Below are 13243 nucleotides of genomic sequence, written 5' to 3'. Positions count from 1 at the left end.
TCTCACTGCCAGCTGGATTATGGATTACTAGTAAAAGAGGCCCGTTTCTGGAGCAAATGAAATGGGCGCTAGCAAGGTTTTCCTCCCCAACACCCCCCCCCCCCCCCCCAGGGGTGTGCTGGTAAATTTTTAACAACAGGCTCTTTCTCCGGACGTAGCCAGCTCTGCAGTTGGAAGGGCCAGGGGTGGCTGGGGTGGGGGTGGGGAGCAACACTTGCCTCTCTCTCCTCCCTCCCTTCGTGCGGGCATGCTAGGCATACCTTTGCTGGCAGCCAATAAATGGACTGCCACCACTCCCAACATCTTGCTCTGAGCAGCATGCTGGAACTTCTCTCACATGCTCGAGAAGTCCCAGCCTGCTGCCCAGAGCTGGAAACAAGGAGCGGGGAGCAGCAGTAGTCTATTTACTTGGCTGGCAGGGCTCAGCATCCCCACCAGCAAAGTAAAAGATAATTCAGCAGGGGGCCCAAGCCCACATTTTGGGAGCCAGTTGTTAAATTAGCCATGGAGGGCCCTACTTTAACAACCGGCTCCCAAAATTCTTAAAAACTTAACAACCGGCTCTTGTGAGCCTGTGAGAGCCTGCTCCAGCACACCACTGCCCCCCCCCCCTTCTCCCTCCCTCCCTACCTACCTACCTACTGACCCCTTCATCGTTCTGATGCCATTGCTCCGCACCTCCTGAACGCACCGTATGCCATTGCTCCGCCCTAAGTGTGTGACGCCATTGCTCCGCCCTCGACGTCATCACGTTTGACGCGAGGGCGGGGCCCCGAGACTTGGCGATTTCGGTGGCTTTTCACCATCACGAACCCTTCAAACCCGTCTTGAAGTGACGGAAGTGACGTCAGTGTCTTCAGAACGTTGAGGGTGAGTTTTATTATATAAGACTAGTAAAAAAGGCCCGTTTCTGACACAAATGAAACGGGCGCTAGCAAGGTTTTCCTCGGAGTGTGTATGTTTGGGAGAGTGTATGTGAGAGTGACTGTTTGAGAGTCAGAGTGAAAGTGTGAGTGTGTGTGAGAGAGAGTGAGTCTGGGTGTGAGTGTGTTTGTGAGAGAGTGTGTGTGTGAGAATGAGAGTGTGTGCAAGTGTGTATGTGAGACACAGTGTGAGAGAGAGTGTGTGTGTGTGGGCGAGAGAGAGAGTGTGTGTGAGACACAGATTCTCTGTTTGAGTGAGTGTATGAGACCAAGCGAGTGTGTGAGTGACTGTGTGGCACATAGAGAGTGAATGTGATACAGTGTGAGACAGAGTGTGTGAGAGTGAGAGTCAGAAAGACATTGTATATCAGAGAGAGAGTGTGAGCCGTGCCCTCCCAATCCATGGCCATCTGTCCCCTGGCCCCTCCATTCATCCTTTTCCAGCAATTCCCCTCTCTCCCTGAGCCCTGCCCTCCCAATCAATGCCTATCCATGCTCCTCTGTCCCCTGCCGCCTCCATTCATCCTTTTCCAGCAAGTCCCCTCTCTCCCTTCCATGACCCCCCCCCCCTCGCATCCATGCTCCTCTCTATCCCATGTCCCAGCCTGGCCCGCCCTCTTCTCCTCCCCCCCTTCGCATCCATGTCCCCCCCCCCCCTTCGCATCCATGCATCGTTTTGGTTTTTTTTTTTCTTCTTTTTCAATTTACCTCCGTGGCGTTTCCGGCAGCGAAGCGTCAGGGAAGGAGGCGGCGCTCCCGACGTGTAGCTTTCCCTTCGCTGTGTTCCGCCTTATTTTGAAGGCGGAACACAGCGAAGGGAAGGCTAGACGTCGGGAGCGCTGCCTCCTTCCCTGACGTTTCGCTTCCGGATTTGTTTGTTTTGTCGCGAGGGCGGGGCAGAGACGGCTGGCTGGCTGGCTTGAAGGGAGGCTTCACACCACGAATCCACGAACCCTACAGCTTCAGTGACGTCAGATGGCTTCACAGAACGTTGTCCTCATTAGAACGTTCACGGTGCGTTTTATTATATTAGATCTGCTTTTCTGTTTTTTGGTATATGGCTACTTTAAATTAGGCCACTTTGCAGCATAACGTACAAGTACATCGCAATAGCAGTAATTTTCCTTTCCGTTTGGTATATGGAGTACTGCTCCTGGATTTCTGGTGAATTATTATCGTATTGAGACTAACACAGCGTGATGTTTACTCCCTTCAAGTGGGAGTCTGGTGGGAAAATCACGCTCTGAGCTGCCTTGGACAATGTTTCATTAGAACAAAAACCGGAAACTCGAATTAATTTATCAGCATCTCCTTCTTTCACATCTTTACAATTATACTTAGATATAGACACCACCATACATGATGTGACAAGGCTGATTTTCAAAGCACATAGATTTACAAAGAGGGGCATTTTCAAAAGGGACGTCCAAATTGCGATTTGGACGTCCTTCCAAAACGGCAAAATCTAGGGGCGGGGAAACCCGTATTTTTGAAACAAGATGGACGTCCATCTTTCGTTTCGAAAATACAGTCAGGGACGTCCAAATCCTTAAATTTCGCCATCCCTAGATTTGGACGACCCTAGACATGGTCATTTCTGATTTTCAGTGATTTTCGAAACCAAAGACGTCCATGTCAGAAACGACCTAATGCAAGCCATTTGGTCATGGAAGGAGCCAGCATTTGTAATGCACTGGTCCCCCTGACATGCAAGGACACCAACTGGGCACCCTAGGGGGCACTGCAGTGGACTTCACAAATTGCTCCCAGGTACATAGCTCCCTTACCTTGTGTGCTGAGCCCCCCAAACCCACTACCCACAACTGTACACAAGTACAATAGCCCTAAGTGGTGAAGGGGGGCACCTATATGTGGGTACAGTGGGTTTGTGGTGGGTTTTGGAGGGCTCACTGTTTCCGCCTGTCTGAAGTGCACTGCACCCACTAAAACTGCTCCAGGGACCTGCATACTGCTGTGATGGACCTGAGTTTGATATCTGAGGCTGGCATACAGGCTGGCAATCAATATTTTTAAAGATGTTTTTTGAGGGTGGGAGGGGGTTAGTGACCACTGGGGGAGTAACAGGAGGTCAATGCCGATTCTTTCCAGTGGTCATCTGGTCATTTTGGGCACCTTTTTGTGCCTTGATCGTAATAAAAACAGGTCCGGGTGAAAACGTCCAAGTGTTCGTCAGGGACATCCTTGTTTTTTTCGATTATGGGTCAAGGATTTCCAAGTGTTAGGCACGCCCAAGTCCAGCCTTCGCTATGCCTCCGACACGCCCCCTTGAACTTTGGCCGTCTTTGCGACAGAGCGCAGTTGGAGACGTCCTGAATCGGCTTTCGTTTATACTGATTTGGACGTTCCAGGGAGAAGGAAGTCCATCTTCTGATTGATGTCGAAAGATGGATGTCCTTCTCTTTCGAAAATGAGCCCAAAAGTCACTTAGGCTTTGTAAGTCTTTGTGCTTTGAAAATGAGCAGCAAAATATGAATCCTTATCCAAAGCAGTTTATAACCAAATATGAGCAGAAGGGCTCTTTTACTAAACCACGTAGCCACCTATATGCACCCGTGTGCCAATTCGGAACTACAGCCCGGCTACCGCGTGGCCCGGGTGGTAATTTCATTTTTTACGTGCGCCGAAAAATATATTTTATTTTCCACTGTGCAGCGCTAACTGGGTGGTAATCGGCATTGTTTGTGTGCTGACGAATACCGCTCGGTTAATGCCTGAGACCTTACCGCTAAGTGAATGGGTGATGGTAAGGTCTCAGGCCCAAAATGGATGTGCACCAATTTTCATTTTGCCGCATGTCCATTTTTAGCCAAAAAAAGGTCCTTTTTTGCAGGTGCGCTGAAAAATGGACCTATGCACATCCAATGAACGTGCCTACACCAGCGTAGGCCACTTTTCGGCACACCCTAGTAAAAGAACCCCCAGAGTATCAAACATATAGAGACTGGACTTAGAATCCTAATGTTTTTGTAACATGGGTTGCTTTACGTGATCACTGCACAACACGACGCGGCATGAAATCTTCATGCTGGTTTCATGGAGAAGCATTCCGTTGATCTTTCTTCCTTTGTGGTGGTCTGTGATGTCATAGAAGGGCACTGTAATACAATGTGGCATAGAACTTTCTGGCTGTTGTTATGGGGAAGCATTCCGTTGAATTTTATTTTTCCTTTGTGATGGTTTGTGAAATCATAGAAGGGCACTGTAATACAACATGGTATGGAATCTTCTTGCTGTTGTCACGGGGAACAATTCTGCTGATTTCTATTTCTTTGTGGTGGTCTGTGATGTCGTCTAAGGACACTGTAACACTGATACCTCAGCAAGTAATTGTAATGTGACTTTGAAACTAGCTTAGATCTCTGTCCTTGTGTACCCTGAAGCACAAGGCCAAAAGCCAAGTGACTGAGGCATCTGAACTATCTCCTGATTTCATAACTGTGTCCTCTCCCTGCCAAGGTGGAAAAATAGCTCAGGACGCAGAAAGTGATACTATACGGGCCTCAGTCAGGGCACTACCACTGGGATACCAGTTAATTGGGGTCAGCATGGGTGTACACAGAAAAATAGTGTTGTTACACTCAGTTCTAAAAAAATTGCTACCATGCCAAAAACTGAGGAGACACAAAGGTTTCCCCTGCACTGCTGAAACTTCCAGCTACGCCTATTGAAGAAAGACCCTGATATACCTGGATTTTAGTTCTTGGGGACCTCCATCCTCCACCTCCAACAGGTCTGCTTTTGAGGATATGCAGACTAAATATTCATGAGACACTTAGAGGGGCATAATTGACCAGAAACGCCTATCTCCATGGGCGTTAATCTCCGAGAACGGGTCCGTGAAGGGGCGGAGTGAACCGTATTTTAAAAAAAAAATAGACTACTACTACTACTACTATTTAACATTTCTAGAGCGCTACAAAGTGTACGCAGCGCTGTACAAACACAGAAGAAAGACAGTCCCTGCTCAAAGAGCTTACAATCTAATAGACAAAAAGTAAAGCATTTAAATTTAAAATATTTAAAATAAAAAATTTAAAATAGACGCCCATGCTTTATTCGCCAAGGTGTGAGCTGGGCGTTTTTGCTTTTCACCGATAATGGAAAATGAAATCGCCCAGCTCAAAAACGAATAAATGCAAGGCATTTGTTCGTGGGAGGGGCCAGGATTCATAGTGCACTGGTCCCCCTCACATGCCAGGACACCAACCGGGCACCCTAGGGGGCACTTTTACAAAAACAAAAAAAAGGTAAAAGAGCTCCCAGGTGCATAGCACCCTTCCCTTGGGTGTTGAGCCCCCCAAATCCCCCTCAAAACCCACTGCCCACAAGTCTACACCAGTACTATAGCCCTAAGCGGTGAAGGGGGGCACCTACATGTGGGTACAGGGGGTTTGGGGGGGTTGGACGACTAGTAGCATTAAGCAGCACAATTGTAACAGGTAGGGGGGGGATGGGCCTGGGTCCACCTGCCTGACGTCCACTGCACCCCCTAACAACTGTTCCAGGGACCTGCATACTGCTGCTTGGGAGGAGGGTATGACATTTGAGGGTGAAAGTAAAAAGTTGTGAAACATCATTTGTTGTGGTGGGAGCATAGGCGTAGACTGGGGGGGGCGAGGGGGGGCAGTGCCCCCCCAAACGACGCGAGGCGCTGCCGCGCCATTAGTTAAAAAAAAAAAAAAAAGTTAAAAAAAAAAAAAAAAAACACATGCAGGCACGCGGTCCTCTCCGTCCGCTTGGCTTCCCTGCCCTCTCTATCTGCGTCCCGCCTTCCTCTGACGTCATTTCCTTTCGGGCGGGACGCAGACAGAGAGGGCAGGGAAGCCAAGCGGACGGAGAGGAGCGTCTCCGTCTACTCCTCTCTCTTCCTCCCTCCCTCCGGCGCAGGCAGCAGTCTTTTCCAGCGTTCCTGGCAGCGGTAGCGTTGTACACGCTGCCTTTGGCTCTGCCCTGAAGCCTTCTCTTCAAGTTCCTGTTCCCGCATAGGTGGGAACAGGAACTTGAAGAGAAGGCTTCCGGGGCAGACCGAAGGCAGCGTGTATATCGCTACAGCTGCCAGGAACGCTGGAAAAGACTGCTGCCTGCGCCGGAGGGAGGGAGGGAGGAAGAGAGGGGGTAAACGGAGTCACCATCTTGGACCTCGCGCGGGGGGGAGGGGTGGGGAGCAGAGGGAAGATGGATAGTACTGGGAGGGGTGGGGAGCAGAGGGAAGGAGCAAGAGATGGATGGGACTGGGAGGGTGGGAAGCAGTGGGAAGGAGCAGGAGATGGATGGGACTGGGAGGGTGGGAAGGAGCAGGAGATGGATGGGACTGGGAGGGGTGGGAAGGAGCAAGAGATGGATGGGACTGGGAGGGGTGGGTGGGGAGCAGAGGGAAGGACCAGGAATTGGATTGGACTGGGAAAGGAGGTGAGCAGAGGGAAGGAGCAGGAGATGGATGGGACTGGGAGGGGTGGGGAGCAGCGGGAAGGAGCAAGAGATGGTTGGGACTGGGAGGGGTGGGGAGCAGAGGGAAGGAGCAAGAGATGGATGGGACTGGGAGGGTGGGAAGCAGTGGGAAGGAGCAGGAGATGGATAGTACTGGGAGGGGTGGGGAGCAGAGGGAAGGAGCAAGAGATGGATGGGACTGGGAGGGTGGGAAGCAGTGGGAAGGAGCAGGAGATGGATGGGACTGGGAGGGCGGGAAGGAGCAGGAGATGGATGGGACTGGGAGGGGTGGGAAGGAGCAAGAGATGGATGGGACTGGGAGGGGTGGGTGGGGAGCAGAGGGAAGGAGCAGGAATTGGATTGGACTGGGAAAGGAGGTGAGCAGAGGGAAGGAGCAGGAGATGGATGGGACTGGGAGGGGTGGGGAGCAGCGGGAAGGAGCAAGAGATGGTTGGGACTGGGAGGGGTGGGGAGCAGAGGGAAGGAGCAAGAGATGGATGGGACTGGGAGGGTGGGAAGCAGTGGGAAGGAGCAGGAGATGGATGGGACTGGGAGGGTGGGAAGGAGCAGGAGATGGATGGGACTGGGAGGGGTGGGAAGGAGCAAGAGATGGATGGGACTGGGAGGGGTGGGTGGGGAGCAGAGGGAAGGACCAGGAATTGGATTGGACTGGGAAAGGAGGTGAGCAGAGGGAAGGAGCAGGAGATGGATGGGACTGGGAGGGGTGGGGAGCAGCGGGAAGGAGCAAGAGATGGTTGGGACTGGGAGGGGTGGGGAGCAGAGGGAAGGAGCAAGAGATGGATGGGACTGGGAGGGGTGGGGAGCAGAGGGATGGACCAGGAGATGGATGGGATTTGGAGAGGTCAGGCACAGCAGAGGGAAGGAGCAAGAGATGGATGGGACGGAGGGATGGTGAGCAGAGGGAAGGAGCAAGAGATGGGAGGGTGGGGAGCAGAGGGAAGCCTACTGGAAAGAAGACACTGCATAAAACAGAAGACACTGGGATCAAAGCGAATAGAAAAACTACATGATCAGACAACAAAGGTAAATAAAAGTTTATTTTATTCATAATTTATTAATTGAAATGTGTCAGCTTTTTGAAATGTGCATCTGTGATATTTTGCCTGTAAATTTCATTTCCTTCCTCCATATTAGCATATTCATTTGCATATGTATATATGCAAATGATATGCTAATATGCTCCGCCCATTTTTTGCCCCCCCCCAAATGAAACAGTCAAACTACGCCTATGGGTGGGAGGGGGTTAGTGACCACTGGGGGAGTCAGGGGAGGTCATCCCCGACTCCCTCTGGGGGTCATCTGGTCATTTAGGGCACTTTTTGGGGCCTTATTCGTCAAAAAACAGGGTCCAGGAAAAGTGCCCTAAATTCTAGCTACAAACGCATCCATTATCGGCGAAGGGCGCCCATCTCTGTTCGGATGATAACCACGCCCCAGTTCCGCCTTCACCACGCCTCCGACACTCCCCCGTCAACTTTGTCCGCATCCGCGACGGAGTGCAGTTGAAAGCGTCCAAAGTTCGGCTTTCGATTATGCCGCTTTATTTGTTTTTGTGAGAAGAACGCCCATCTCCCGATTTAGGTCGGAACTTGGGCGTTATTCTCGTTCGATTATAAGCTGGTTAGTCTATGGTTTGAGTAATTTGTGTGATAGGGTATGCTGAAAACCAAGCTTGGCTGGAGCAGATTGAAGATGGAGTTAAGAGCTATTTATGCAAAGGGTCAGAAGACAGCAAGATATGTCCCCCCCCCCCCCCCCCACCAATATTCAAAAACATTTAACCGGCCAGGGTCGGCACCTGGCTGGATAAATGCCCCATAACCATCTATCCAGTGGGAGATAGCCAGCTTTCTCCTGCTGAATATCTCTGGTTAACAGCTAGCAAATAGTTATATCAGCCGACATAACCAGCTCTCTGCTGATTTTCAGCCCCACTTTAACGGCTGTATTTGGCTCCTTGAATACGTGGGATATCTTTGGCCGGTTAGAAGATAACCAGCTAAGTCTGAATATCAACACAGCTTGTTATCTTCTAACCGGCCAAAAATAAACCGGATATTCAATGCCAGGTCACCGAAAATGGCCCTGCATTGAATATCCGGCTTTAGCTGGGCTAACTTCCGCGGTCTGAATATCGGCCCCATACTGTCTGCAAATCCCAAAACACCAGAGAATATAGTGATAACTTACCAGTATAGGTGGCCCTGTTTTTTCTACTGTATTTATTACTGGGTGGCATTTTAACTGAGTTTTTGGGTCTGATCCATTTTGTGACCTATGGGCAGTGGCGTACCAAGGAGGGGCGGTGGGGGCGGTCCGCCCCAGGTGCATGCTTCTGGGGGGGTGCCACGCGCCTGTCGGCTCTTTGTTTTCATGCTCCCTCTGCCCCGGAACAGGTTACTTCCTGTTCCGGGGCAGAGGGAGCATGAAAACGAAGAGCCAGCAGGCGCGCTGCACCCCCCCCCCCCCAGCGGCATGCACCCGGGAGGGGGTTCTTTCGCCGGGGGGGGGGGGGGGCGCTGCACCCGGGGGGCGGGGCGCATCAGCGATCTGCCCCGGGTGTCAGCCCCCCTAGGAATGCCACTGCTTATGGGGGTTTCTCGTGGGGCAATTTCTCCAAAGGAGTTAGTTTTGTGCATATAATGACAGGAATGAACCTCACTCCTAAGCCAGGATATATGGAATGTGATCTCAGTCTCTCAAATTTACTGCTAATGCTCGCTGTAGTACTTGGATTGTGCCAAAGAAAAGCTTCTTTCTGGAGTTCATAAGATGTAACATGTATGTAGGCAAAATATACAGATGCTCCTGAAGTTCTTTTTGATCAAGCCTTTGGCACCCAAAATGATGGGAAATATTTCTATATCCTTCTGCCACGTTTTCTTGGTCTTGGACTGCATTTCATAGTACATAAATACCTAAGTGTTGCCACACTGGGACAGACCAGAGGTCCATCAAGCCCGGCATCCTGTTTCCAACAGTGGCCGATCCAAGTCACAAGTACCTGGCAGAAACCCAAAGAGTAGCAACATTCCATGTAGAACCCCAAGGAGTAGCAAGATTCTAGAATTCTAAAGAATAACAAGATTCCATTCAGAATTTCAAAGTGTAGCAACATTCCATGTAGAACCCCAAGGAGTAGCAAGATTCTAGAATTCTAAAGAATAACAAGATTCCATTCAGAATTTCAAAGTGTAGCAACATTCCATGTAGAACCCCAAAGAGTAGCAAGATTCCATTCAGAATCCCAAGTACATAAGTACCTAAGTGTTGCCACACTGGGACAGACCAGAGGTCCATCAAGCCCAGCATCCTGTTTCCAACAGTGGCCAATCCAGGTCACAAATACCTGGCAAGATCCCAAAAATGTACAAAACATTTTATGCTTAAAGATCGTTTCTCACTCTATACAATTCACATGGGGGGGGGGGGGGAGGGAGATATCAGATAAAATACTTTTATTTAAAATTGTATTTTATTTTTATTGAATTTTCTATTTTCAGCTATTGTATAGGAGTGTGGTAGCCGTGTTAGTCCACTCTTAAGGTTATCAATAGAAATCAAACAAAATAAAACATGGAAAAGAAAATAAGATGATACCTTTTTTTATTGGACATAACTTAATACATTTCTTGATTAGCTTTCGAAGGTTGCCCTTCTTCGTCAGATCGGAAATAAGCAAATGAGGTAACAGATAGTATATATAAGAGAAACATCAAAGCATTACTTTGACAGTCTGACAGAGTGGGAGGGTGGGAGTATGCATGGGGACATCAAAGCATTTCATTGATATTCTAACAGGATGGGTGTTGGTAGGTGAGAGGAGGGTAACTCTGTTTCTCTTATATACACTGTCAGCTAGCACATTTGCTTATTTCCGATCTGAGGAAGAAGGGCAACCTTCGAAAGCTAATCAAGAAATGTATTAAGTTATGTCCAATAAAAAAGGTATCATCTTATTTTCTTTTCCATGTTTTATTTTGTTTGATTTCTATAGATTCTACATGGAATGTTGCTATTCCACTAGCAACATTCCATGTAGAAGTCGGCCCTTGTAGATCACCAATGTGGCCGCGCAGGCTTCTGCTTCTGTGAGTCTGACGTCCTGCACGAAACAGAAGCCTGCGCAGCCTTCTACATGGAATGTTGCTAGTGGAATAGCAACATTCCATGTAGAATCTCCAATAGTAGCAACATTCCATCTAGAATCTCCAATAGTAGCAACATTCCATGTAGAATCTCCAATGGTATCTATTTTACTGTCATAGTAATGCTTGAATGTTTTCACTTATATACACTGTCAGCTAGCACATTTGCTTATTTCCGATCTGAGGAAGAAGGGCGACCTTCGAAAGCTAATCAAGAAATGTATTAAGTTATGTCCAATAAAAAAGGTATCATCTTATTTTCTTTTCCAGCTATTGTATGTATGCTTGTCTGGTTTGTATCTTTCAGGCTCACTACACAGATTTAGACTATACCTCTCTCTGCCCTCTCATCTCCCGGTATGTGTTTCAAGCCTCCCACCTTATCCCGTGACACTCACTTTGCAGATTTGGACTATACCTCTCTCTGCCCTTTCATCTCCCCGGATCTGCAGTCCTCTCCTAGTATAAACCAAAGACACCCCCCCCACACACACACACACATTGCTTTTGGTAGTGGGATGTCACTATGTTTCTAGCTGTCCTTCAGTTTTTAGCTTTATTGACTTTAATTTACCTGTATTTGCCCCATTCCGTGTTTTGTTATGGCGCCATATTTCGGGTCCTCTCCTAGCAGTTGCAAGTGGAACTGGTCACTTTTTCACCCACTTTTCATGGCAGAGATCTTATTTTATATATTGGTAGCTGAACTGGTTGGATGAAAGCGTTGAATTTGTTTTCTATAATCTAAAACAGTTGAAATAATTCTGATGGTTATTATTGACGTAAGGTACGTGAACTATTAAGACAATTGATCCATGATATCTGAGGGAGCAACTGGCGAGTGTGACAGAAACATAAGAGCATAAGAGTAGCCATATTGGGTCCATCTAGCCCAGTATCCTGTTTTCCAAACAGTGGCCAAGCCAGGTCACAAATGCCTGGCAGAGACCCAAATCATGGCAACACTCCATACTACAAATCCCGGGGCAAGCAGTTGCTTCCCATGTCTGCCTCAATAGAAGACTATGGACTTTTCCTCCAGGAAGTTGTCCAAACCTTTTTTAAACCCAGATACACTAATTGCTGTTACCACCTCCTCCGGCAAAGAGTTCCAGAGCTTATCTATTCATTGAGTGAAAAAAAAATTTCCTCCTATTTGTTTGAAAAGTATTTCCTTGTAACTCCCTCTAGTGACCCCTAATTTTTGTACTTTTGAAAGAGTAAAAATCTATTCACTTCTACTGGTTCTACACCACTCAGGATTTTGTAGACCTCAATCATATCTCCCATCCGTCTCTTTTCCAAGCTGAAGAGCCCTAACCTTTTTAGCCTTTCCTCATGCGAGAAGATTTCCATCCCCTTTTTCATTTTGGTCGCTCTTCTTTGAACCTTTTCTAATTCCACTATATCTTTTTTGAGATACGGCGACAAAAACTGAATTCAATACTCAAGGTGTGGACTGAGGAGTGTAATTATCCAGAGGAGACACATATTGTACACCAGAAGAGCCAACTCTGTGGGTGCTGAGCACCCCGATATTGAGCAATGTCCTTTATTGTGTCCAAGAAAGAGTAATATGTGCTTTTGGCACCCCCAGTTATTTTGAAATGTTGGTGCTTTTGTTGTACTAATAGCTCTGGGCAGTCTGTGTGTGAACCGCTATCGGGGACGGCGAAGACGAGCTTGAAGACCCCTGAGGAAGGCTTTGCAACTGAAACACGGACTGTGTAGGGTCCAAATTTTTGGTGCTCTTACCACTGTGGTTTCGGTACTGGTCTTTTGGACTTGGTTTTCTTCCACTCTTGTGTACTTTGCTGCTTTTGTTGTACTCCAGAAGCTCAGTGTCTCTATTATTATGTAGTGGTATTCCTGTCAGCTGAGTCCCTGTGAGTATATATGAAAAACTGTTTACCTGACCATAACCTCCAGGGCCTAATCCTTGTCTCAGGCCTCTACTATAGTGGGCAGACTTATACAGTCTGTGCCAGAGCTGGTGGTGGGAGGTGGGGTTGGTGGTTGGGAGGTGGGGATAGGGCTGGCCAGACTTATACGGTCTGTGCTAGGGCTGGTGGTTGGGCGGTGGGGATAGTGCTGGGGCAGACTTATAGGGTCTGTGCCAGAGCTGGTGGTGGGAGGCGGGGTTGGTGGTTGGGAGGCGGGGATAGTGCTGGGCACACTTATACAGTCTGTGCCAGAGCCGGTGGTGGGAGGCGGGGATAGTGCTGGGCAGACTTATATGGTCTGTGCCAGAGCTGATGGTTGGGAGGCGGGGTTGGTGGTTGGGAGGCGGGGATAGGGCTGGCCAGACTTATATGGTCTGTGCACTGAAGAGGACAGTACAAATAAAAAAGTAGCACATATGAATTTATCTTCTTGGGCAGACTGGATGGACCGTGCAGGTCTTTTTCTGCCGTCATCTACTATGTATATGTTACTATATAATGATATTACTAGTTCAAATTCCAAGTTCCAAGTTTATTTATGCTTGATGTACTGCAAATCGTGGGACATCTATGCATTGCATAATATTCCTATGTCTCTGTGGGGTCTCTTTCCTGTGTGGGGCCTACTTCCTGTCTCAGACCTGCATTATGGTATTCATGATATTCTCCTGTGTCCCTGTATCCTCTTAGACCTGTTTCCTGTAGAAGATGGACATTATGCTACCAAATGAGGACTCAGTTTTTGGAGGAAGAATTATGG

At 48.4% G+C, this 13243-nt stretch overlaps 1 protein-coding gene across 2 annotated transcripts in view; it reads left to right on the top strand.

Moving 5' to 3' along the window:
* LOC115479253 (organic solute transporter subunit alpha-like) overlaps positions 1–13243 on the top strand; it is a 55622-nt gene that overhangs the window by 13888 nt on the left and 28491 nt on the right. The gene's annotated exons all lie outside the window — the stretch shown is intronic.

Source organism: Microcaecilia unicolor, chromosome 10 (genome assembly GCF_901765095.1).
Source record: "Microcaecilia unicolor chromosome 10, aMicUni1.1, whole genome shotgun sequence".
Classification (NCBI taxonomy): domain Eukaryota; kingdom Metazoa; phylum Chordata; class Amphibia; order Gymnophiona; family Siphonopidae; genus Microcaecilia; species Microcaecilia unicolor.
The sequence above is the reverse complement of the archived record's forward strand: the minus strand, read 5'-3'. Positions and strand labels throughout refer to the sequence as shown.